The sequence below is a fragment of the Mesocricetus auratus genome, unplaced genomic scaffold (genome assembly GCF_017639785.1).
Source record: "Mesocricetus auratus isolate SY011 unplaced genomic scaffold, BCM_Maur_2.0 Super-Scaffold_100734, whole genome shotgun sequence".
Lineage (NCBI taxonomy): Eukaryota > Metazoa > Chordata > Mammalia > Rodentia > Cricetidae > Mesocricetus > Mesocricetus auratus.
In genome coordinates this window covers 18,854-43,317 of record NW_024429271.1, presented here as the reverse complement: position 1 = coordinate 43,317, position 24,464 = coordinate 18,854, and the positions used below count along the sequence as shown (strand labels likewise).

General features: G+C 36.7%; 1 pseudogene; it reads left to right on the top strand.

Annotated features, from left to right (window-relative positions):
• The window catches only part of LOC121137928, a 119,767-nt pseudogene extending 111,442 nt beyond the window's left edge, over positions 1-8,325 (top strand).
• The last annotated feature ends 16,139 nt before the right edge of the window (positions 8,326-24,464 follow it).

Sequence of the window (24,464 nt, the reverse complement as noted above, 5' to 3'; positions counted from 1 at the left end):
TTATAAAAATTAAGAATGAATGTGTAATATGACATCATATTTTTCCAGATTCTAAAAACGTGTTGAGGAAGCAAGGTGCTACATATAGGAGACTTGACTGCAACTTTCACCTGAAAATTCTGTCCCCAGCAACCAAATGGGTTGAAAAGAGAAAAATGACCCCCACATGTGTGTTGTGACATTCACAGGTACACACACCATATATATATATATATATATGTATACATATATGTATATATGTATATATGTATGTATGTATGTATATAGTGCCAAAAATTTTTCTTACAAAAATTCTGCAAAATTGTTGAATTAGTCAGTGCTGTTGTATAGTTTACTGCAGTAGGTTTGTTATGGTGTTTTTTTGTTTGTTTGTTTTTGAGATAGGGTTTTGATGGGGGAAGTCCTATGTATTTTTTATTGGTTGGTTAATAAAGCACTGTTGGTCAATTGGGAAGCAAGATATGTGGGAATAGGTGAGCAGGAGGATTCTGGAAAATGGAGGCACAGTCAGTCACCATATAGGGTGCGAGAGGAGTAAGAGGTTCAGACCATTTCTCCGGTTAAGGGAGCTCCACATGGAAATACTCAGATTAGAATTTAAGGGTTAATAATTAAGTCTGAGAGAGCCAACAAGAAACCATAGCAAAATGGCCAACAGCTTCATAATTAATGTAATGTCCTGTGTGGTCATTAGGGATTGACACAACTCTGGGATCAGGCTGGTGGGAAGAATGATCATTACAGGGTTTCCCTGTGTAGCTTTGGAGCCTGTCCTGGAACTAGTTTTAGAGGCCAGGCTGGTCTCTATCTCACAGAGACTCACCTGCCTCTGCCTCCCAATTTCTGGGATTAATGGTGTGCACCACCAGCACCTGGCTATGATTTATTATTTTATTTACTTTCATTGGTGTTTTGCTTGCATGCATGTATGTGCAAGGGTTTCAGATTCACTGGAATTGAACCTGGGTACCTCTGGAAGAGCAGTTATTGCTCTTCACTTCTGAGCCTATCTTTTGTTCCTCTTGGCAGTGTTTTAACCAGTGCTATATTTAGCATCTACCAAGTAGTTTTTGTATGCTACCATATTCTTTTTGTATGGTCATAAAAGTTAGGTTTGTGTTTAATTTACAGTGATATCTGTTAAACATGAATCAGTTGGCATATTTGCTTTGTATAGTGATAAAAATTGCTTCAATATTATGTTCTTTGTGTTGAGTATGGTGATTGTGTACACTTATAATCCCAGCACTTGAGAGGCAAAGACAGGCAGATAGATCTCTGTGCAGTCTAGGCCAACCTGGTTTATAGTGATAGAACAGATGTTTTTACACACAGAAACATTGTCTATTAAAAATACAAAAGTAAGAGATTGAATTAGGTGAGGAAACAGGTAATGCTGTACTTGCTGTGAACATATTTGAATTTTTAAAAGCTTTATTACATTTTAAAAGTTTTATTACATTTTCTCATGTTTAAGTAACTGACGTGTTTAGTACTAGTGAAAGTTTCCCAGAGTTGTGTACTTTGTAAACTGTTCTACATATAGCTCTACTTTGAATATTGATAATGCATAAGATTGCTGTTATGTCCACAGTGTCCCCCCCACGGGGATCTGTGTAGTTTTGTTTTGTCTTTTGTATTTTTGAGACAGGTTTTCTCTGTGTAGTTTTGGAGACTGTCCTGGAAATCACTCTGTACATCAGACTGGCCTTGAACTGACAAGATCTGCCTTCCTCTGCCTCTCTTGCTCTGGTATTAAAGATGTGCACCACCACTGCTGGGCTAGAATACTGTTATTTTTGTCAACATATTTCTCCTTTCATTTATTTTAGTATTCATCATATCCCAGCCTTGGGATGGCCATACAGAAGTGATCATAATTTTGAAAAAAATAAACAATGTAAGCAGATAAGGAAATTACTGTAAAGAAAATTGTGAGTTTTTGAGATATGAACACTCACAATATTCTGGAAGTTATACAGGGTGTTACTCAGGGAGTAGTTACTAAAGAATAGATAGATGATTCTTACAGATATCTTTTACAAGACTTTACATTGAGGTGGCTGAGAGATAGCCAGTGATTATTAACAGAAACCACTATCTGATTTACATACAGATGTGAATCTATAGTATATGAACATTTTTTAAATCTAAATCTTGGATTTTACTTAAATCACTTGCAGTATTATCTACCCAATAAAATTTAAGATGCTTTAGTCTGTTTAATACATTTAACATGACCATAGTGTTTTGCTTCCTAATGTGTTGAAATTTCATTGTAAAAGAATATATTGGGGAGATTACTTTCAAAGGTTATTTGTTTAGCATGCTGTATACATGGATGTTTTTCATGTTTCAGATATGTCCTAAAGCTGAGTTATATAATATTTTAAAAAGATACCCATTTCATATGTGAAGTAATTGCGAAGTATTATAATATTTTCCTAAGAAAAGGAAGCAAATAATGTAACATTTAACCTGAGTTTTATATACTTTGTCCTTCATTTTTGCAAAGACTAAAGAGGGTAAACAACTTAAATAATTCCTAGAAGATTATGATGATGATAGAGATGATCTACAGTAATATAGGTAAGAAAGTGTAAACTGATGGGCTGTTTATGAATACAAGGATGCAGGTGTCTCATGTGTCCTTAGAGGGGAGTTCATGATGGAGGACTTTTTCCCCAGGATTTATTACACATACAGTGTCTTGTAGGTATGTTTGCCTGTAGAGCAGAAGAGGGCACTAGATTTCATTATGGATGGTAGCTGGGAATTGAACTCAATGCTCTTAACCACTGTTCTACCTCTCCTGCCCTGAAGGATCATTTTTTAATGATTTCTTTATTTACTATATATACAGAGTTCTGCCTACATATGAGAAGAGGGCACCAGATTGAATTGTAGATGGTTGTGAGCTACCATGTGGTTGCTGAGAATTCAACTCTGAATACCTGAAAGAGCAGTCAGTGCTCTTAAACTCTGAGCCATCTCTCCAACTGGAGGGTCATTATTGAAAAACTGTTTTGATTCAGGAATTTGTCTTCAAAATTGACACATCTTATCCCTACCTACCATCTCCATATTGATACATTACTGTGAAGTTATGAATTGAACCACCCTGTCTTTGACAGGATGACACATTCTGCTTTGAATTTCAGGCTTGCCTTGAATTTACAATTTCCTGCCTTGGCATACAGATTGGGATTAAAGTCATGTATATCACACCCGATCATTTTGGTGGGACAATGAACCTCACACTTATTAAGCATTCACTCAATATTTTCTGAGTTACACCCTCATCCCCAAAATCTTAGCAGTTCTTTTATTGTCTTCACACCTGAAAAAATACAAATTAAGAGTTGGGAATTCACTTGAACAGGCACAGAAAGGCTGTCTTCTCCTTGAAAATTACCTCTTTGCTTTTAGGCACATTAGAGTGATGTTTAAAATAAAATGGCAATGCGTGCTTGCTTGTTACACATTAATGTAGAGAGCAAGCAAACTCTCTTGGGTGTTCTATAGATGTAGAACACTTCAGTCTTACCTTAGCATTCAGTTTTGTGGATTCTGGTTTTGAGAAAAACAATGCTGGGTACCAGGCAGTGATTTGGTTATTAAATGAGTCTTTTTTACCTTTGTACGGGGTGTGCGCTTCAGAAACGGTTGTGTGATAGGGAAAAAGAAATGGAAGCTGATGAACAAGTTAGGAAGAAAGAGAAGGAAGAACTTGAGGAAATCAAGCAACGCTTACTGGTAGAAGGACATCCAGATCCAGAAGCACAGCTCCAGAGGGTGAGTTACTACATCTGACATTTTTGATTTTAAATCACTATATCATTTTAAAGTCAGCTATGCTATATTTGTGTTTGTAGATAAAGAAAATATACAGTATGATCTTGGGACTTAATGGTGCTATTATTTGGTAGGTTATTAGTACTTCTGTTATTTTTTGGTACAGAAGTCATTAAGCTGAGTTTAATTCACACATTTATTTGTGTTTGTTTGTGTTTGTTGGGGGAGTTTAGGTCTGATGTGCATTGTAGAAGGCAGATGTCAGTCTTAGGTATCATTCCACAGGAGTAATCTCCCTTAGTTACTTGAGACAGAGTCTCTCAATGTTGTGCCTTCAGGCCTGGTATTTGCCTATCTTAACATATATGCTTGGATTGTGTGTAGTAGGTACTAGAAATCAAAGTCCTGTCTTCATGCTTGAACAGAAATCATGCATATAATGGAGCTATTTCCCAGGCCCTTGAATTCACAGGTCAATCAAGTTTTCCATTAATAAGATTGCATACAATGCTGTCCTTATCATTTTCTTTGACTTGAAATACACATTAGTTTGAAATATTTTCTTACTAAAAGATGTTTCCATTTTATAATGTATCATCTTAAAAAATTTAGTTAATTTTATTTTATGTGCATGGGTTTGCTTACATGTAAATAAATATATCATATTCCTGCTGGTACTCTTAAATGATATATTCTCTGAAACTGGAATGATGATGGTTGGGAAACTACCATTTGGGTTCTGAGAACTGAACATGCATCTCCAGGAACAGCAGATGCTTTTTGTCAGGGAGCTATCTCTTCAACTCAACAGTCTTATTTTTAAGCAGGACATTATTTTAAAGCAGAACAGACATACTCTGTTTTTGCATCTAAGAATTGCCATTTTTAAAACACTTAGTTCTTCTATCAAGTAATAATGGAACATTTCCATATTTTGAAATTTTATATGCCTCAGCAAAATCATGTCTTTTCATGTTCCTTTTGTTGTTGTTTACTGGGTATTGGAACCCTTGGGACTGGAGTTTCAGTCAGTTGTCAGCTGTAGTCTTTGGAGTTCTAGGAATGGAACCCCAGGCCTCTGGAAGAGCAAACAGTGCTTTAAACTAGAGACATATTTCCTGCCCCTATTGCTCATTCTTAATCTTAATTTGTTTTGAACCCACAGTTCAAATCAATCTTTTTGTCAACTGTTTTATGTAATGTGTGTAAAGCAAAGGTAAATGTTACAGATGTGTCTTTAAAAAGTTAATCAGGTGGATTTTGGGTTGCAGATGGAACAAGAGGCTGAGAGGCACAGACAGTCTCAGATAAAGCAAGAGCCAGAATCAGAGGAAGAAGAATAAAAGCAAGAAAAAGAAGAAAAATGAGAGGGGCCTATGGAAGAGGAAGAAGAACCAGAGCAAAAGCCTTGTCTCAAACCGACCCATCAGCTCTGACCCATCTGTGTCCTCTGCCAGTGGCAACGCGATGCCCTACAATCCTGGGGATGTCTCCTTGTTGTATTATTATTCCTCATAAAAACTCACCAGATCAACAGCAGCCTGAGGATCATAGGCCAAAAATAGGACTAAGACTTAAACTGGGTATCTTAGAGTTGCCTTCCTTTTTTATCCTTTCCTCCAATGTCCCAACAACCTTCACTGTAAGGACAAAGACAATCCATATACATATATAGCTTCTTGGTAGATAGATAGCAAAGTATTTAACCATGCCTTTATAGCTCACAATTATTTTCGTAGTTCTACTAGTGCTCATATTTCTCCAACTGCTTCAAGTTCTGAGAAGAAGTGAAAAGTTAATTTTTCTAGCACTTGTGAGTAGAGAGACTTTTGTTTTTAAACAGTTGTGTTTCTCTGAGAGTATGGAAGTATATTTACACTTTATGAGGGATGATGGGTTGTCAAATTTAACATTTGAAAATTATGTTTTCCAGCTGACTTGACAAGGGTTAGCTCTTAAATCCCAGACTGATGCCTGGGAATCTACCATGGGACTGATGAAGACCTCCTGAGTGTGGGTGTCCGTGAGGAGGCCTAGGCAATCTATTGAGCCCTGGGTAGTAGATCAGTATTTATCCCAGGTATACAAATGGACTTTGGACTCCCATCCAACAATAAGAGATACACTCTCACCCTGAACTCTTGTGGGAGGATCTAGGCCCTGCCCTGGATGAAATGACAGACTATGGACATCCACATGGAGGGCCTCACCCTCCCTGGGGAAATGAGGTGATATTGGGGGGGTTGGTAGATGGGCATGGGAGGAGGGAAGGGAAACGGAGAGGGACCTGGAATTGACATGTGAATTAACCTTGTTTTTAATTTAAATTTAATATATATATATGTATATATTATAAAAAATGTGAAAATAAAGAAAATGATGTTTTCATAATAAGATAGTGTTTTTAACTATAGGTGCTTCCAATAGTCCTGGCCAACTTAATTCTGTGTAGGGAAAGAAACTACCTGTAGATAGTGTCTTTAACAAATTCGAGGATGAAGACAGAGATGATGTACCCTGACAAAGGAAACTGGTTCCCTTGGATTAAGGTGAAGATGATAAAAATGCTACCAAAGGCACTGTAAACACTGAAGAAAAGCACAAGCACATTAAATGTCTCATTGAGAAAATTCCCACAGCCAAACCTAAGCTCTTTGCTTATCCTCTGGATAGGTCTATTGTGGAATCCATGAGTAACACATTACATGTTTGGGCTGGTATTCAGTGTTATTGACATTCAATCTTATTTGGTTTTAGTAATAGCATATAAGTTGGAGTACTCTCCTTTGCATAGTGAATCTTTTTTTTTTTTTTTGGTTTTTACGAGACCGGGTTTCTCTGTATTGCTTTGGAGGCTGTCGGTCCAGCCCAGCCTCGAACTCACAGAGATCCACCTGCCTCTGCCTCCCAAGTGCTGGGATTAAAGGCATGTGCCACCACCGCCCGGTAGGCAGGTTGAATCTTGTCACTAAGTGGATGCTGTGGCAGATGTTTTTGTGTGTCCTTCATAAAATCACTTTGTTGTAGCTAGGCAGTAGTGATGCATGCCTGTAAACCCCAGCCCTCAGAGGGAGAGGCAGGAGGATCTCTCAGTTCAAAATCAACCTGGTCTACAAAACTAGTTCTAGGATATCCAAGGCTAAGTAGAGAAACCCTGTTTCCAAGAACAAAACAACAACAACAAATAAATCACATTCTTACAATAAACTCACCAAGAAAAACATCACACAGATATATTAAGAAAGCTATATAAGCCAAGCAGTGGTGGTTCATGCCTTTAATCCCAAAGCTAGAGAGGCACAGGTAAGCCTCTCTGAGTTTGAGGCCAGCACAATCTATAAAGCAAGTTTCTGGACAACCAAGGCTACACAGAGAAACCCTTTCCAGTGGTGGGATGGGCGTAGAGGAGCTACTCTATACAGTTAATAAATTTGTTGACAGAAGTTATTCTGAGGCCATGGAGCGTTGCTTATGGTTTGATACTTTCAGTGTCAATTATATTTTCATATACTTACCCATGACACACAGAATAATAAAACCACCACGTAGTGGAAATTAGAAAAATTAGCTTTAGGGTGGGCGTTGGTGGCACAAGTCTTTAATCCCAGCACTTGGTTGGCAGAGGCAGGCTGATTTCTGTGAGTTCAAGAACAGTCTGGTTTACAAGAGATAGTTCCAGGACAGCCCCCAATGCCACAGAGATACCCTGTCTCAGAAAAAAGCTTTATGTCTCTTGTCTTAAACAATTTCAACATCATTTTTCCTGGAAAGAAAATCATCTATTTATTTTACATCACTGACACGTCTTCTATCTCCCCTAAAATACTACCCTTTTTAAATTCACCTATTTTATATCCCTGCTACAGCCTCCCTTTCCAAAAGTACTCCTTTTTTTAATTCGTCCATTTACTTTACATCCTGACCTCACCAAAATAACTACCCTTTTAAAGCCTCCTTTAAATGTTCCTCTACTGTACCACCTAATAGTTTACACACACGGTAAGCTAAGCAACACATAGGAGTTAGACAATAAGGGCTTTATTTCCTCTGTTTGGTTAACAACACATAATGTTTTATGCCTAAGTTCATCCATTTTCCTGCAAATTTCATGATTTTCTTGTTTGCTTTTCTTTATATAGATTCTTTGTGTGTCAGATACTCAGTTAATCATTAATCTACTGATGAATATTCTGTTTTAAACAAATCAGGAATTTTAGATAGCTCTGTGATAGAGTTCCCCAGCATAGAATACTGAGTCATATAGTAATTGCATTTATTTATTTATTTTTGAGGCAGTTCCCTGGACCTCACATCTTCTGGGTTTTGTCTCCTGAGTCCCAGATTTATCATCTGTGCCTCTACTGTTGACTTATTTTAATATTGAAAGTTCTTCTAATTCTTTAGGTTTTTCAACCAGGCTTTCTTTTGCAGATAATGATGGAATGAAGAATCAGGCCATGGAACAATAAGAAAATCATAGAATACATAGGTGAAGAAGAAGCTACATTAGTGGATTTTGTTTGTTCTAAGGTTGGTTTTGTTTTTTCTTCTCCCCTCCTTCATCTCCAATACATAACATGATAATTCAGGTTTAATTAAATGACCTCTTATTCAAAGTAAAATTCCTAACTTGAGTCTCATTCTGTAACTTTGATTCTGAGTCAGGGAAGACAGAACTCGTGTCTGTTATCAAATACATTTTCTATTTTTATACTGTAAATGCCATGCAACCCTTTTGTCTTGGGTTTGCATTCTCTAGAAATAGCCAGTCTTTTGTTTCCTCAATTTCTTTGGCAGTCATTCATCTTTGGTGACTGTAAGGAATACTGTTTAGCATTTACTGATTGTTAGAGAGTTCTTGACAGACATAGCGTTTGTGTTTTATGGGAATTTTTCTTTTAGTCTTGTAAAAGTCTTAGGATACAAGTCTCAAATGTTTTCCTTACTCTATTTCTACATGAAGAAATTTAACCGTATGGATACCGGCACACGGAAATAAGAACACATAATGTAATAATTCATAAGTTAGTTTGCACTGGAGAGGATGTGGAGATAGGGGAACACTACTCCACTGCTGGTGGGAGTGCCAACTCATACAGCCTCTTTGGAAATCTGTATGGAGATTCCTCAGGAAAATGGGAATTAATCTACCACAAGACCCAGCAATTCCACTCTTAGGCATATATCCAAATGAGGCAAATTCATACAACAAGGGCATCTGCTCCACTATGTTCATAGCAGCATTATTTGTAATAGCCAGAACCTGGAAGCAACCTAGATGCCCCTCAACTGAAGAGTGGGTGGAGAAAATGTGGTACATTTACACAATGGAGTATTACTCAGCAGAAAAAAACAATGGAATCTTGAAATTCGCAGGGAAATGGATAGCACTGGAAGAAACCATCCTGAGTGAGGTAACCCAGTCGCAAAAAGACAAACATGGTATGTACTCACTCATATATGGATTTTAGACATGGATCAGGATAGTGCCAGTTTGCACTTCCACTGATAGAGAGTATGGGAAACAGGAAAGAACCAAAAAGACATGCATATATGCATAGTACCCAAGAGAAGAGGATTGAGACAAGATCCTCTGAATGGATGGGAACACGGTGAGGGGTGGGAGGGAGTGGGAGCTGGGAAGAAGAGAGGGTGAGAAGAGGAACAGAGAGTAGGTCATGGGGGAACAGAAAGTTGAGTGGGTGGGGGTAGAATAGGGGGAAGAGGGAATCATAGGTTAGAAGACAGATCAGGCACCAGAGTGACCTCTAGTGATCTAAAGGGATAACACCAGTTGGCAAGCTAAGCAATAGTGGAGAGACCACCTCGAATGCCCATTCCTGATAATGAACTTGATGTCTATAACCATCCGGCAGCCTTCATCCAGTGACTGATGGAAGCAGAGGCAAACACACAATTAAGCACTGAACTGAACCCAAGCAACCCAGTGACAGAGAGAGAGGAGTGATGAGCAAATTGGCAAAGAATGGGCTGGCAAATCCAGTAGAGACAGCTGATCTGAACAGGGGAGAGCTCTTGGACCCCAGACCGACAGCGGGGAGGCCAGCATGGGACAGATCTGGACCCCCCAAATGTGAGTGTCAGTGAGAAGGCCTGGGCAGCCTATGGGGCCCTGAGCAGTGGATCAGTGTCTATCCCTGGAGTACAAACAGTCATCTTGTGCCCATAGCACAAAGAGGGATGCTCTCTCAGCCTGGACTCTTAGGGGAGTGCCTGGACCCTACCCGGAGTGAAATGACAGACTCTAGATATCCCCTATGTGGAAGGAATTGGCAATAGGGTGGGAGGCTGGGGGGATTGGGAGTGAAGGAGGAGGGTAGGGAGAGGGAACTGGGATTGACATGTATAACAAGCTATTTAAAATTAAAATTAAAAAATGATAAAATAATAAAAGGTTGTGTCTTGGGCATTTTTATACAGACTGTAACATTTTAAATCCTATATGCATTTTGTTTTGAATACAGTTTCATGTAGACAAGGCTGACTTTGAACTTGTCTCTATTTCCTTAGTGCTGGAATTAATGACAGGCACCCGTACATCCAGCCATCATCCATCAAGATCTGTTGTGTTGTGTGACCTCAAAGCATAGTTTAATTTAATAATATGGTTTTAATAATAATATGGTTATTATAGAGTCAGTACCATATTCTTGTGATGGTATAAATGTGTCATTCATCCATTAGTATTGCTTTTTTAATATTTAGAATTAAGACTTCCATAGCAAAGTGTGGCAGATTTTTGTAATCCTACACTTGGGAGTCTAACACTATTAACTATACAAGAAAATATACATTAACTATACAAGAAAGTTAAGATAAGCATTATTTACAACAGTCATTTAGTTAACCTGTCTACACACTGTGGCCAGCTTTGGACACATAATAACTTTTTCATGGCAAGTATAGCCAGGCCACTCTGGGGCATTTGAGATCTAGCAATTATCAAGAATGGATGTGTTGATGCTATAGTGGCAAATGTTACTGGTTCTGGATGTCTGTGGATTCCTTCAGCCTCCTCAATTATCTGAAACTGTGCTGTGAAAGAAAGGCAATACAATCCAAAGGCAACTCTGTCTATACTCACTCCCATTCACAGTTAGAAAACCAAAGTCAAGAAAGAAAATCCTCCCTCAAATGTCATGTATTTTGCAAATGTGAAACAATGGAGAAACACTCGTCAGTGAAATTTAGTGCCCCATTACAACATCTGGGCCTGCACAAAGCTCTCATCATACCGTGAAGCTTGTTTCTTCACATATTGCAGATTTTCTGAGCTGGAGGAGGAACAAAGGAATTTAGAACATAGCCCTAGTGGGGTCCTGCCATGTCAGCTCTCAAGCTCTAACCTCACAAAAAACACAGGTGTGCCTTGCTCAACATTGATTTTTTGACAGAAGTAAGTTTTTGTATCCCTAAGGAACAAGGATTACAGTGTAGCTTGTCCTTGGATATTTTCAGGCTTTAGCAGGTTTCACATATTGATCTGACTACTGTATGTTTATGCTGTATGAGAAAGAACAGAACATTCTACAATAGTCTGGTGACAACATTATGACAAAAGGTATAGTATATTAAAACAATTGATAATAGCATAGGTGTGAGACACAGAATGTTCATGGTGATTTACACATAGATTACCTCTTTGTGTAGGTAGACATAATATATCATTACATCTTAGACAACTGGACAAGATCATGGGGCTTCCTCATGCCTCATGCAGAGAAGTAACAATACATCCAGGCAATTTGCAAGATGGAAACTATCATAGTGGAGCAACATTTCCTCAGATGTGTGCTTGTGAACACAGGCCCTTTTTTCTCATTTAGTAAAGAAAACCAAAAGATATACATTAATACACCTAGGATATCTGTCCAACCATGTTCATAGCAGCATTATTTGTAATAGCCAGAATCTAGAAGCAACCTAGATGTCCTGCAACTGAAGAATGTGTAGAGCCTATATCATGTGTATATGCCAAATAGTGGAATTGCTGGGTCTTGTGGTAGAATGATTCCCATTTTCCTGAGGAATCTCCATAGTGATTTACAAAATGGCTGTACCAGTCAGCACTCCCACCAGTAGTTGAAGATTGCTCCCCTTTCTCCACATCCTCTGCAGCATAAAATGTCATTGGCATTTTTGATTTTATCCATTTGGACAGGAGTAAGATGGTATCTCAGAGTTGTTTTGATTTGCATTTCCAGGATGACTAGGGATGTTGAACACTTTCTTAAGTGTCTCTCAGCCATTTTGGGCTCCTGTATTGATAATTCTCTATTTAGTTCTGTATCACAGTTTCTAATTGGATCCTTTGGTGTATTGGAGACTTGCTTCTTGAGTTCTTTGTAAATTTTGAAGATCAACACTCTGTCAGATGTTCGGCTAGTGAATGTCTTTTCCCAATCTGATGCCTTTTTCTCTTGCTGACCATTCAGGAGGTCCAATTTATTAATCGTTGATCTCACTATCTGTGCTACTGGAGTTATGTTCAACAAGTAGTCTCCTGCACCAAATCATTCAAGGGTACTTCCTAATTACTCTTTTAAGAGGCTCAGAGTGGCTGGATTTATGTTGACTCCTTTCATCCATTTGGACATAAGTTTTGTGTACTGTGATAAACATGCATGTATCTGCAGTCTTTTACATGCCATCACCCAGTTATGCCAGCACCATTTGTTGAAGTTGCCTCCTTGTTTCCATTGTCAAAGATCAGGTGTTCATATGTGTATGGGTTAATATTGGAGTGTTCAATTTGATTGAATTCATCTCCCTGTCTATAGTCCTGAAAGCTGCTTTCAGGAATATAGCTCTCTAACAGTCAGTGATGGGGATGCCTCTGGATGTTGCCTTGATGAACAGGGTTGTTTTGGCTATCCTGGGTCTTTTGTTTTTCCATATAAAGTTGAGATTTGTTCTTTGAATGTCTGTGAAGAATTGTGCTGCGATTGCTTTTGGCAAGATTGTCATTCTTACTATATTGATCATACCTATCCAAGAGCAGGGGATATCCTGCCATTTTCTTGTGTCTTCATTTCTTTCTCTAAACACTCAAAGTACGTGTGATAAAGGTCTTTCACTTGTTTGATTAGTATTACCCCAAAGTATTTCTGTTGTTTGTACCATTTGTAAAGGGTGATGTTTCTCAATTTTTTCTCAAACCTTTTGTTGTCTGTATATAGTAGGGCTACTGATTTTCTTGTGATGATCTTGTATCCTGGCACTTTGCTGAAGGTATTTGTTGCTGTAGGAGTTCTGTGGTAGAGTTTTCTGTGTCGGTGATGTAAACACTCCTGTTACCTACAAATAATGAAAGTTTGACATCTTACATCCCTATTTGTATACCCTTGATCTCCTTTTGTTTTCTAATTGTTCTAGGTAGAACTTCAAGGATAATATTGAAGATGTATGGAGAGAGTGAACAGCACTGTCTTGTTCCTGATTGTAGAGGAATCGTGTTGAGTTTATATCCATTTAGATTGATTTTGGCTGTTGTTTTGATATACACAGCTTTTATTATTTTAGGTAAGTTCCTGTTATTCTGAATTTCTCCAAATCTTTTGTCATGAAAGGAAAGTTGATTTTGTCAAAGGTTTCTTGCGAATGTAGTGAGTTGGATTATGCAATTTTTGTTTGGCAGCTTCTGTATATGGTGGCTAATATTGATGGATATCCATATGTTGAACCATCCCTGCATCACTGGAATGAAACCTACTTGATCATGGTGGATGAGTTTTCTGATGTGTTCTTGGGTCTGATTTGCCAGTATTATATTGATTATTTTGTATCAATATTCCTGAGTGATATTTCTCTGTAGTTGTCTTTCTTAGCTGCATTTTTGGGTGGCTTGGGTATCAAGGTTATTTAAACCAAATAAAAAAAGATTGGCAAAGACCCTTCTCTTTCTACTCTGTGGAAATTTTTCAGGAGAATTGATATAAATTGTTTTTGAATTTCTGCATTGAGACCATTCGGACCAGGTTTTTTTTTTGGTTGGGAGACATTAGATGATTGCTTCTAGTTCCATTTAAATTGCTTAACTTTTCTTTGCATAATTTTTATATCTACCAAATAATTGTCCATTTCCTTTAAATTTTTGATTTTTTTCTACTAAAGGTTTTTACAATGTGACCTGATGATTTTTGAGATTTCCTCAGTGTCTGTTGTTATGTCCCACTTTTCATTGTTGATTTTGTTAATTTGCATGTTCACAATCTGTCATTTCATAAGCTTGTATAAGTGTTTGTCTATCTTGTTGATTTTCTCAAAGAACCAACTCATTGATACCTTGACTCTTTGTATTGTTATGTTAGTGTTTACTTTACTGATTTCAGCCCTCAATTTGATTACTTTCTGCCTTCTCTTCTTCCATTGTGAGTTTGCTTCTTTGTGTGCTAGGGCTTCCAGTTGTGCTGTTGATTCTCTAGTGTGACTATTCTCCAGTGTCTTCATGTGTGCACTTTGTGCTATGAACTTTCCTTTTGGCACTGCTTTCAAAGTTTCCCATATGTGTGGGTATGTTGTATCTACATTCCCAATGAATTCTAGGAAGTCTTTGACTTCTTCTTAATTTCTTCTTTGACCCAGGAATGGTGTAGATGTGCAATATTCAATTTCCATGAATATTCAGTATTTCTGCGATATGTGTTGTTGTTGAAATCTAACTTTAAGGCATGGTGGTCTGATAAGATCCAGAGAGTTTTTCGAATTTTTTGTACTTGTTGATGTTTGCTATGTTGCCAAGTATGTGGTAGATTTTTGAGACGGTTCTGTGTGGAGCAAAGAATAAGTTAAATTCTTTTGTGTTTGGATGGAATGTTCTATAGATATCTGTTAAAACATATTGGGTCATAACTTCAATTAAGTCCTTCATATCCTTGTTATGTTTCTGTCTTGTAGTCCTGTCTAGTGGTGAGAAGGGGGTGTTGAAGTCTCCTACTACAAGTGTGTGAGGTTTACATGTACTTTGAGTTTGAGTAATCTTTCTTTTCCAAATGTGGATAGCTTTATTTTGGGGACATAGATATTCAGAATTGACACATCATCTTGTTGGATTTCTCCTGTCATGAGTATGAAGTGACCTCCTTCATCTCGTTTGATTGGGTCCACTTGATTGGAAAATCTTTTCCCAACCCTTAACTCTGAAGTAATATCTGTCTTTGAACTTACCAAATGACAGAGCATGAACATGCAAATTAACAAAATCAGAAATGAAAATGGAGTCATGACAACAGACAGTGAGGAAACTCAGAGAATCATCAGGTCATATTTTGAAAAGCTCTACTCCACAAAATTTTAAAATTTAAAGGAAATGGACAATTTTCTGGTTAGATATCACTTACCAAAATTAAATCAAGAATAGATAAGCAAGTTAAATTATCCTATAACACCTAGGGAAATAGAAGCAGTCATCAAAAGTCTCCAAAGAAAAAAAATCCCAGAGCCAGATGGTTTCAGTACAGAATTTTAACAGAAATTTAAAGAAAAGGTTATACCAATTTTCCTCAAATAATTCCATGCAATAGAAACAAAATGGTCTTTGCCAAGCTCCTTCTATGAGGCTTCAATGACATTGATACCCAAGCCACACAAAGACACAATTAAGAAAAAGTACTTCAGACCAATCTCCCTCATGAACATTAATGCAAAAATTTTCAATGCAACACTGGCAAATCAGATCCAAGGACACATCTGAAAACTCATCCACCATGATCAAGCAAACTTCATTCTAGTGGATGCAGGGATGTGCCCTCCAGAAATTGAGAAACTTCTGCAAGACCAGGGACAAGTCATCAAGAAAAAAACGGCCCATAGAATGGGGAAAAATATTCACAAACTCCCATCAGACACAGGGCTGATCTCCAAAAAGGAACTCAAGAAGCAAGACCCCCAAAACACCAAAGTATCCAATTAAAAAGTGTGGTTCAGAACTAAATAGAGATTTCTCAATAGAGGATTTTAAAATTGCTGAGAGTCACTTGTGAAAATGTGCAACAATTTCATAACAACTCAGACCATCTCACTCTGGTGAAAATGGCTAAAAGTAAAACATTAATGACAGTTTATGCTAGAGAGAATGTGGAGAAATGAGGAAACTGCACTACTGCTGGTGGAAATGCCTACTTATGCAGCCACATTGGAGATTGGTATGGAAATCCTCAAGAAAATGGAAATCAGTCAAACACAAGATTCAGCAATTCCACTCTTAGGCATACACCCACATTTGTACAGTCACTCAATAAGGAAATCTTCTCAACTATATTCAAAGCAGCCATTATTTGTAATATCCAGAACCTGGAAACAACCTAGATGCCACTCAACTGAAGAGTGGATAGAGAAAATGTGGTACATCTACACAATGGAGCATTACTCATTGGAAAAAATGAAATCTTGAAATTTGCAGGAAAATTGATGGCACTAAGGAGACCATCCTAAGTGAGGCAACCCAGTCACAAAATTATAAACATGGTAACTCACTCATATATGGATTTTAGACATGTAGCAGAGGATTGACGCCTATCCCAACGCCAGAGAGTCTGGTAAGTAGGGAGGACCCTGAGAGATTTGTGCATCATAACCCAACGTAAGGAAATAAGATATCTTTTGATTGAATTGGGATCAGGGCGAGGGGAGAGGGAGATGGGAGAGAGAGGAGCAATAGGAGGACATGGGGAAACAGCAATGTTGAGTCAGGGTATGAATAGAGGAGAGATCAATGAGAGATACCATAATAGAGGGAGCCACTATAGGTTGGAGGAGATATCTGGCACAAATGAGATTTTCAGCGATCTACAATAATGACACAAACGGGCATTGAGTCTACCTTAATTTGCCTCCCCTTCAATCCTCCTAATGAGGGAAAATAACAAATGAAGAAAGGAAGACAGAAAGAAAGAAAGGAAAGAAAGAAGGAATAAATATGAAACCATGAAAATCATGTTATACAGGATATAATCAAGAAAGAATATTGGAAGATGAATGACTGGAAGTGGTGAGATGACAAGAAGGTAGCAAATAAGTCCAAATGTGGGAAGTACATACAAATAAAAAAGTTATAATTAATTATGAGTTACTAAAATACATACATATAAAATATATATGGAATAATAGTTTCTATATAAAATATATGCAACATATGTAAATACATTATTTTAGAGTTATGAAATTTATATTAGTTTATTGCTAAAAATAAATTGAAAAAACTTCCATGAGTGTACTAAAAAGTATATATCCAATTCGTAGACACACATGGGAAGGATATTATTGTGTTCTTACTTAACATAAAATGTAAGAAATGTTAATGCACATTGAAGGATACTGCTGACATCATTGGAAAGCTATTATTACAACAGTTAGATTTAATATGTTTCTTGTATATCCTTATGAAGTAGTAAGGCTCCTGGTGTTCCATGCATAGGTTTTGGCACATCAATTATCAGTCATTCACCTATACAAGACCACAGACTAAAAGAATTATATGAAGATAGAATCCAGTCTTCTGTTGCATACAAGAAATACACTTTAAATTTTAAGACAGACATTGACTCAGAGTATAATTGTGATGCATAATGCACTCTAGTGATGTCTCAGTGTATAATTTTGTTTCATAGTGCAGAATAGTGATGTCACAATGTATAGTTGTGATGTCATATTAGACTATAATGTATAATTGTGATGTCACAGTGCAGTAAAGTGATGTAACAATGATTAATTGTGATGTCATAGTGCATTATAGTGATGTCACAGTGTATAATTGTGATGACACAATGCACCATAGTGATGTCACAATGTATAATTGTGATGTCGTAGTGCAGCATAGTGATATCACAGTGTATAAATGTGATGTCATATTGCACTATAGTGTATAATTGTGATGACACAGTGCACTATAGTGATGTCCCGATGTATAATTATGATGTCACAGTGCACTATAGTGATAGCACAGTGTATAATTGTGATGTCATAGTGCATTTTATGATGTCACGGTGTATAATTGTGATATCATAGTGCAGTATAGTGATGTCAGATTGTATAATTGTGATGTCATAGTGGAGTGTAGTGATGTCACACTGTGTAATTGTGATGTAACAATGCACTATAGTGGTATCTCAGTGTATAATTGTGTTTCATTGTGCAGAATTGTGATGTTAGGGTATATAATTGTGATGTCATAGTGTACTATATTAATGTCATGGTGTATAATTGTGATGTCATGGTGCTCTCTAGTGGTGTCACAATGTATAATTGTGATGATATTGTGCAGTATAGTGATGTCACAGTGTATAATTTGATGTCACAGTGCTCTCTAGTGATGTCACAATGTATAACTGTGATGATATAGTGCAGTATAGTGATGTCACAGTGTATAATTGTGATGTCACAGTGCCATAAAGTGATGTCAGATTGTATAATTGTGAGATGATAGTGCAGAATGGTGATGTCACAGTGTATAATTTTGATCTCACAGTGCAGTATAGTGATGTCACATTGTATAGTTGTGATGTCATGTGCAGTATAGTGATGTCACAATGTATAATTGTGATGTCATAGTGCCATATACTGATGTCACAGTGTATAACTACGATGTCACAATGCAATATAGTGATGACATAATGTATAATTGTGATGTCACAGTTCACTGTAGTGATGTCACCTTGTATAATTGTGTTTCATAGTGCAGAATTGTGATGTCATGGTGTATAATTGTGATGTCATAGTGTACTATAGTGATGTCATGTTGTATAATTGTGATGTCATAGTGCAGTATAGTGATGTCACAGTGTATAATTGTGTTTCATAACACAGCACAATGATATCACAGTGTATAATTGTGATGTCATAGTGTAGTAAAGTGATGTCACAGTGTATAATAGTTTTCATAGTGCACTGTAGTGATGTCACAGTGTATAACTGTGATGTTATAGTGCACTATAGTGATGTCACAGTGTATAATTGTGATGTAAATGTGCACTATACTGATGTCACAGTGTGTAATTTTGATGTCATAATGTATTTTAGTCATGTCACAGTGTATAACTGTGATCTCGTAGTGCAATATACTGATGACACATTGTGTAATTCTGATGACATAGTTCACTGTAGTGACATCGCTGTGTATAATTATGTATTATAGTGCAGAATAGTGATGTCACAATGCACAGTTGTGATGTCATAATTAACTATAGTGAAGCCACATTGTGTAATTGTGCAGTATAGTGATGTCACAGTGTATAATTGTTATAGTGCAGTATAGTCATTTCACGATGTATAATTGTGATGTCATAGTGCACTTTATTGATGTCACAATGCATACTTGTGATGTCATATTGCACTATAGTGATGTCACAGTGTATAATTGTGATGTCATAATGCAGTACAGTGATGTCACAACGTATAATTTTGATGTTGTACTGCACTTTAGTGTATAATTGTGATGTCTTAGTGAAGTATACTGATGTTACAGTGTATAATTGTGATGTAATAGTCCTTTATAGTGTATGATTGTGATGTCATAGAGCAGTATAGTGATCTTACAGTGTATAATTCTGATGTCACAGTTCACAGTAGTGATGTCACTGTCTATAATTGTATTTCATAGTACAGAAGAGTGATGTCACAATGTACAGTTGTGATGTCATAGTGCACTATAGTGAATGATTGTGATGTCATAGTGCACTACAATTTTGATGTTGTTGTGCACTATAGTGATGTCACATGGTGAAATTGTGATGTCATAGTGCACTATACTGATTTCACAGTGTATAATTGTGAAGTTACATTGAAGTATAGTGACGTCACAGTGTATAATTGTGATGTCATTGTGCAGCATAGTGATGTCACAGTGTATAATTGTGATGTCACACTGCAGTATAGTGATACCAGAGTGTATAATTTTGAGATCATACTGCAGGATAGTGATGTCACAGTGTAAAATAGTTATAGAGCAGTATAGTGATTTCACGATGTATAACTGTGAAGTCACAGTGCAGTATAGTGATGACACTGTGTAATTGTGATGCCATAGTGCAGAATAGTGATGTCACAGAGTATAATTGTGATGTCATAGTGCAGTATAGTGTATCAGTGTGTAAAAATTTGAGATCATACTGCAGAATAGTGATTTCACAGTGTATAATTTTGATCTCACAATGCACAATAGTGATATCACAATGTATAATTGTGATGTCATAGTGCAGCATAGTGTTATCACAGTGTATAATTGTCATATTGCACGAAAGTGATATCACAGTGTATAATTTTGACGTCATAGTGCATTATCGTGATTTCACAGTGTATAATTGTGATGTCTCAGTGCACTCTATTGATTTCACAATGAATAATTGTGAGGTGATAATGCAGTACAATGATGTAACAATGTATTATTGTGATGTCACAATGCACTATACTGTATAATTGTGCTGTTATAGTGCATCATACTGATGTCACAGTGTATAACTGTGATGACATAGTGAACTATAGTGATGCCACATTGTATAATTGTGAAGTTACATTGTAGTATAGTGATTTCACAGTGTATAATTGTTATAGAGCAGTATAGTGATTTCACGATGTATAATTGTGTAGTTACAGTGCAGTTTAGAGATGTCACAGTGTATAACAGTAATGTCACAGTGCATTATAGTGTTGTCACAATGTATAATTGTGATGTCACAGTGCAGCATAGTGAAGTCACAGTGTATACTTGTGATGTCACAGTGCAGCTTAGTGATGTCACAGTGTATAATTGTGATTTCACAGTGTATAATTGTGATGTCACAGTGCACTATAGTGATGGTACAGTGTATAATTGTGATGACACAGTGCAGTACTGTGATGTCACAATGTAGAACTGTGATGTCATTGTGCAAAATTGTGAGGTCACAGTGTATAAGTGTGATGTCATAGGGTAGCATAATGGGGTCATAGTGTATAAATGTGATGTCATAGTACAGAATAGTGATTTCACAGTGTATAATTGTGATGTCATAGTGCACTATTGTGTTGTCACAATGTATAATTGTGATGGTATAGTTCACTATAGAGTATAATTGCGATGTCATAATGCAGTATAGTGATGTCACAGAGTATAACTTTGATGTCACAGTGCATTACAGTGTTGTCACAATGTATGATTGTGATGTCATAGTGCAGCATAGTGGCGTCACAGTATAATTTTGATGTCATAGTGCAGGATTGTGATGTCACAGTGTGTAATTGTGATGTCACAGAGCTCTCTAGTGATGTCACAACGTATAATTGTGATGACATATTGCAGCATATTGATATCAGAGTATAAAATTGTGAGATCATAGTGCAGAATAGTGATGTCATAGTGTATAAATTTGATCTCCCAGTGCATTATAGTGATGTCACAATGTAAAATTGTCATGTCCTAATGCAGCATAGTGATGTCACAGTATATAATTGTGAGGTCGCTGTGCAGTATATTGATGTCATAGTGTATAATTGTGATATCCTCGAGCAGTATAGTGATGTCAGAGTGTATACTTGTGAGATCATTGTGCAGAATAGTGTTGTCACAGTGTATAACTGTGATGTCATAGTGCAAAATAGTGAGTTCAGAGTGTATACGTGTGATGTCATAGGGCAGCATAGTAGGAAACAGTGTATGAATGTTATATAATAGTGCAGAATAGTGATATAACAGTGTATAATTGTGAGGGCACAGTGCAGTATAGTCTTGTCACAGTGTATAATTGACATGTCACAGTGCACTATAGTGATGTAAATGTGTATAATTATGAGATCATATTGCTGAATAGTGATGTCACAGTGTATAATTTTGATCTCACAGTGCACTATATTGATGTCTCAATGTATAATTGTGATGTCTCAGTGCAGTATATTCATGTCACAGTGTATAACTGTGAAGTCACAGTGCAGAATATTCATGTCGCAGTGTATAATTGTGATGTCACAGTGCAGAATATTCATTTCATAGTGCAGTATTGTGATGACAGAGTGTATAATTGTGATGTCATAGTGCAGTATTGTGATGACACAGTGTATAATTGTGATGTCACAGTGCAGTATTTAGATGAGACAGTGTATAATTATGATGTCACAGTGCTCTATTGTGATGTCACAATGTATAATTATGATGTCATAGTGCAGCATAGTCATATCACAGTGTATAATTATGATGTCGCAGTGCACTATAGTGATGTCACAGTGTATGTTGTGATGTCATAGTGCAGTATTGTGATGACACATGTATATAATTGTGATGTCACAGTGCAGTATTGTGATGACACATTTTACTATACAGCATAATTGTGATGGTATAGTGCAGGATAGTGATATCCCAATGTATAATTGTGATGTCACAGTGTAGTATATTCATGTCACAGTGTATAATTGTGATGTCACTGTGCAGAATATTCATGTCACAGTTTATAATTGTGATGTCATAGTGCAGTATTGTGGTGACTCAGTGTATAATTATGATGTCATAGTGCAGTATTGTGATGACACAATGTATAATAGTGATATGAAAATGCTCTACAGTGATATCAGAATGTTTACTTGTGATAACATAGTGTAGATATGTGAAGTCACAGTGTATAATTGTGATATCACAGTGCAGTACAGTCATGTCATAGCGTATAATTGTGATGTCACAGTGCAGTATAGTGATGTAAGAGTGTATAATTGTGAGATCATAGTGCAGAATAGTGATGTCAAAGTGTTTAATTTTGATCTCACTGTACACTATAGTGATGTCTCAATGTATACTTGTGATATCATAGTACAGTATAGTGATGTCACTGTGTATAGTTGTGTTTCATAGCACTGTATGGTGATATCACAGTGTATAATTGTTATGTCCCAGTGTGCTATATTGATGTCACAGTTTATAACTGTGATGTCATAGTGAAATATAGTGTATAATTGTGATGTCATAGTGCAGTATAGTGATGTCACAATGTATAACAGTGATGTCACAATGCATTATAGTGTTGTCAAAATGTATAATTGTGATGTCATAGTGCAGCATAGTGAGGTCACAGTGTATAATTTTGATGTCGCAGTGCAGTGTAGTGATGTCAGAGTGTATAATTCTGACATCATACTGCAGAATAGTGATTTCACAGTGTATAATTGTGATGTCACAGTCGCACTTTATTGATGTCACAATATATAATTGTAATGTCAGATTGCAGTATAGTGATGTCACAGTGTATAATTGTGATGTCACAGTGCAGTATTGTGATGACACAGTGTATAATTGTGATGTCATAGTGCAGCATAGTCATATCACAGTGTATAATTGTGATGTTGTAGTGCACTATAGTGATGTCACAGTGTAATGTTGTGATGTCATAGTGCAGTATTGTGATGACACATATGTATAATTGTAATGTCATATTTCAGTATGGTGATGTCACAGTGTATAATTGTGATGTCATATTGCACTATAGTGATGTCTCATTGTATAATTGTGATGTCACAGTAGAGTATATTCATGTCACAGTGTATAATTGTGATGTCACAGTGCAGAATATTCATGTCACAGTTTAGAATTGGGATGACACAGTACAGTATTGTGGTGACACAGTGTATAATTATGATGTCATAGTGCAGTATTGTGATGACACAATGTATAATTTTGATGTGAAAATGCTCTATAGTGATATCAGAATGTTTAATTGTGATAACATAGTGTAGATAGTGAAGTCACAGTGTATAATTGTGATGACACAGTGTAGTACAGTCATGTCATAGCATATAATTGTGATGTCACAGTGCAGTATAGTGATGTAAGAGTGTATAATTGTGAGATCATAGTGCAGAATAGTGATGTCAAAGTGTATAATTTTGATATCACAGTATACTATAGTGATGTCTCAATGTATAATAGTGATGTCATACTGCAGTATAGTGATGTCACAGCATATAATTTTGATCTCACATCACACTATAGTGATGTCAAGTGTATAATTTTAATGTCATAATGCAGTATAGTAATGCCACAGTGTATAATTTTGTGATGTCATAGTGCTGTATTGTGATGACACAGTGTATATCTGTGATGCCACAGTGCATCAGAGTGTTGTCACAATAAATAATTGTGATGTCCTAGTACAGCATAGTGATATCACAGTGTAAAATTGTGATGTCATAGTGCAGTATTGTGATGACAAAGTGTATAACTGTGATATCACAGTGCAGTATTGTGATGACACAGTGTATAATTGTGATGTCACAGTGGTGTATAGAGATGTCACAATGTATAATTGAGATGTCATAGCGCAGTATTGTGATGACACAGTGCTGTACATTCATGTCACAGTGTATAATTGTGATGTCATAGTGCAATATTGTGATGACACAGTGTATAATTGTGATGTCACAGTGCAGTATTGTGATGACAGAGTGTATAATTGTGATGTCACAGTGTACTACTGTGATGACGCAGTGTATAATTGTGATGTCACAGTGCTCTATAGTGATGTTACAATGTATAATTGTGATGTCATAGTGCACTATAGTGATGTCACAGTGTAAAATTGTGATGTCATAGTGCACTATCGTGATGACACAGTGTATTATTGTGATGTCGCAGTACACTCTAATGATGTCACAACGTACAATTGTGATTTTATACTGCAGTATAGTGATGTCACAAT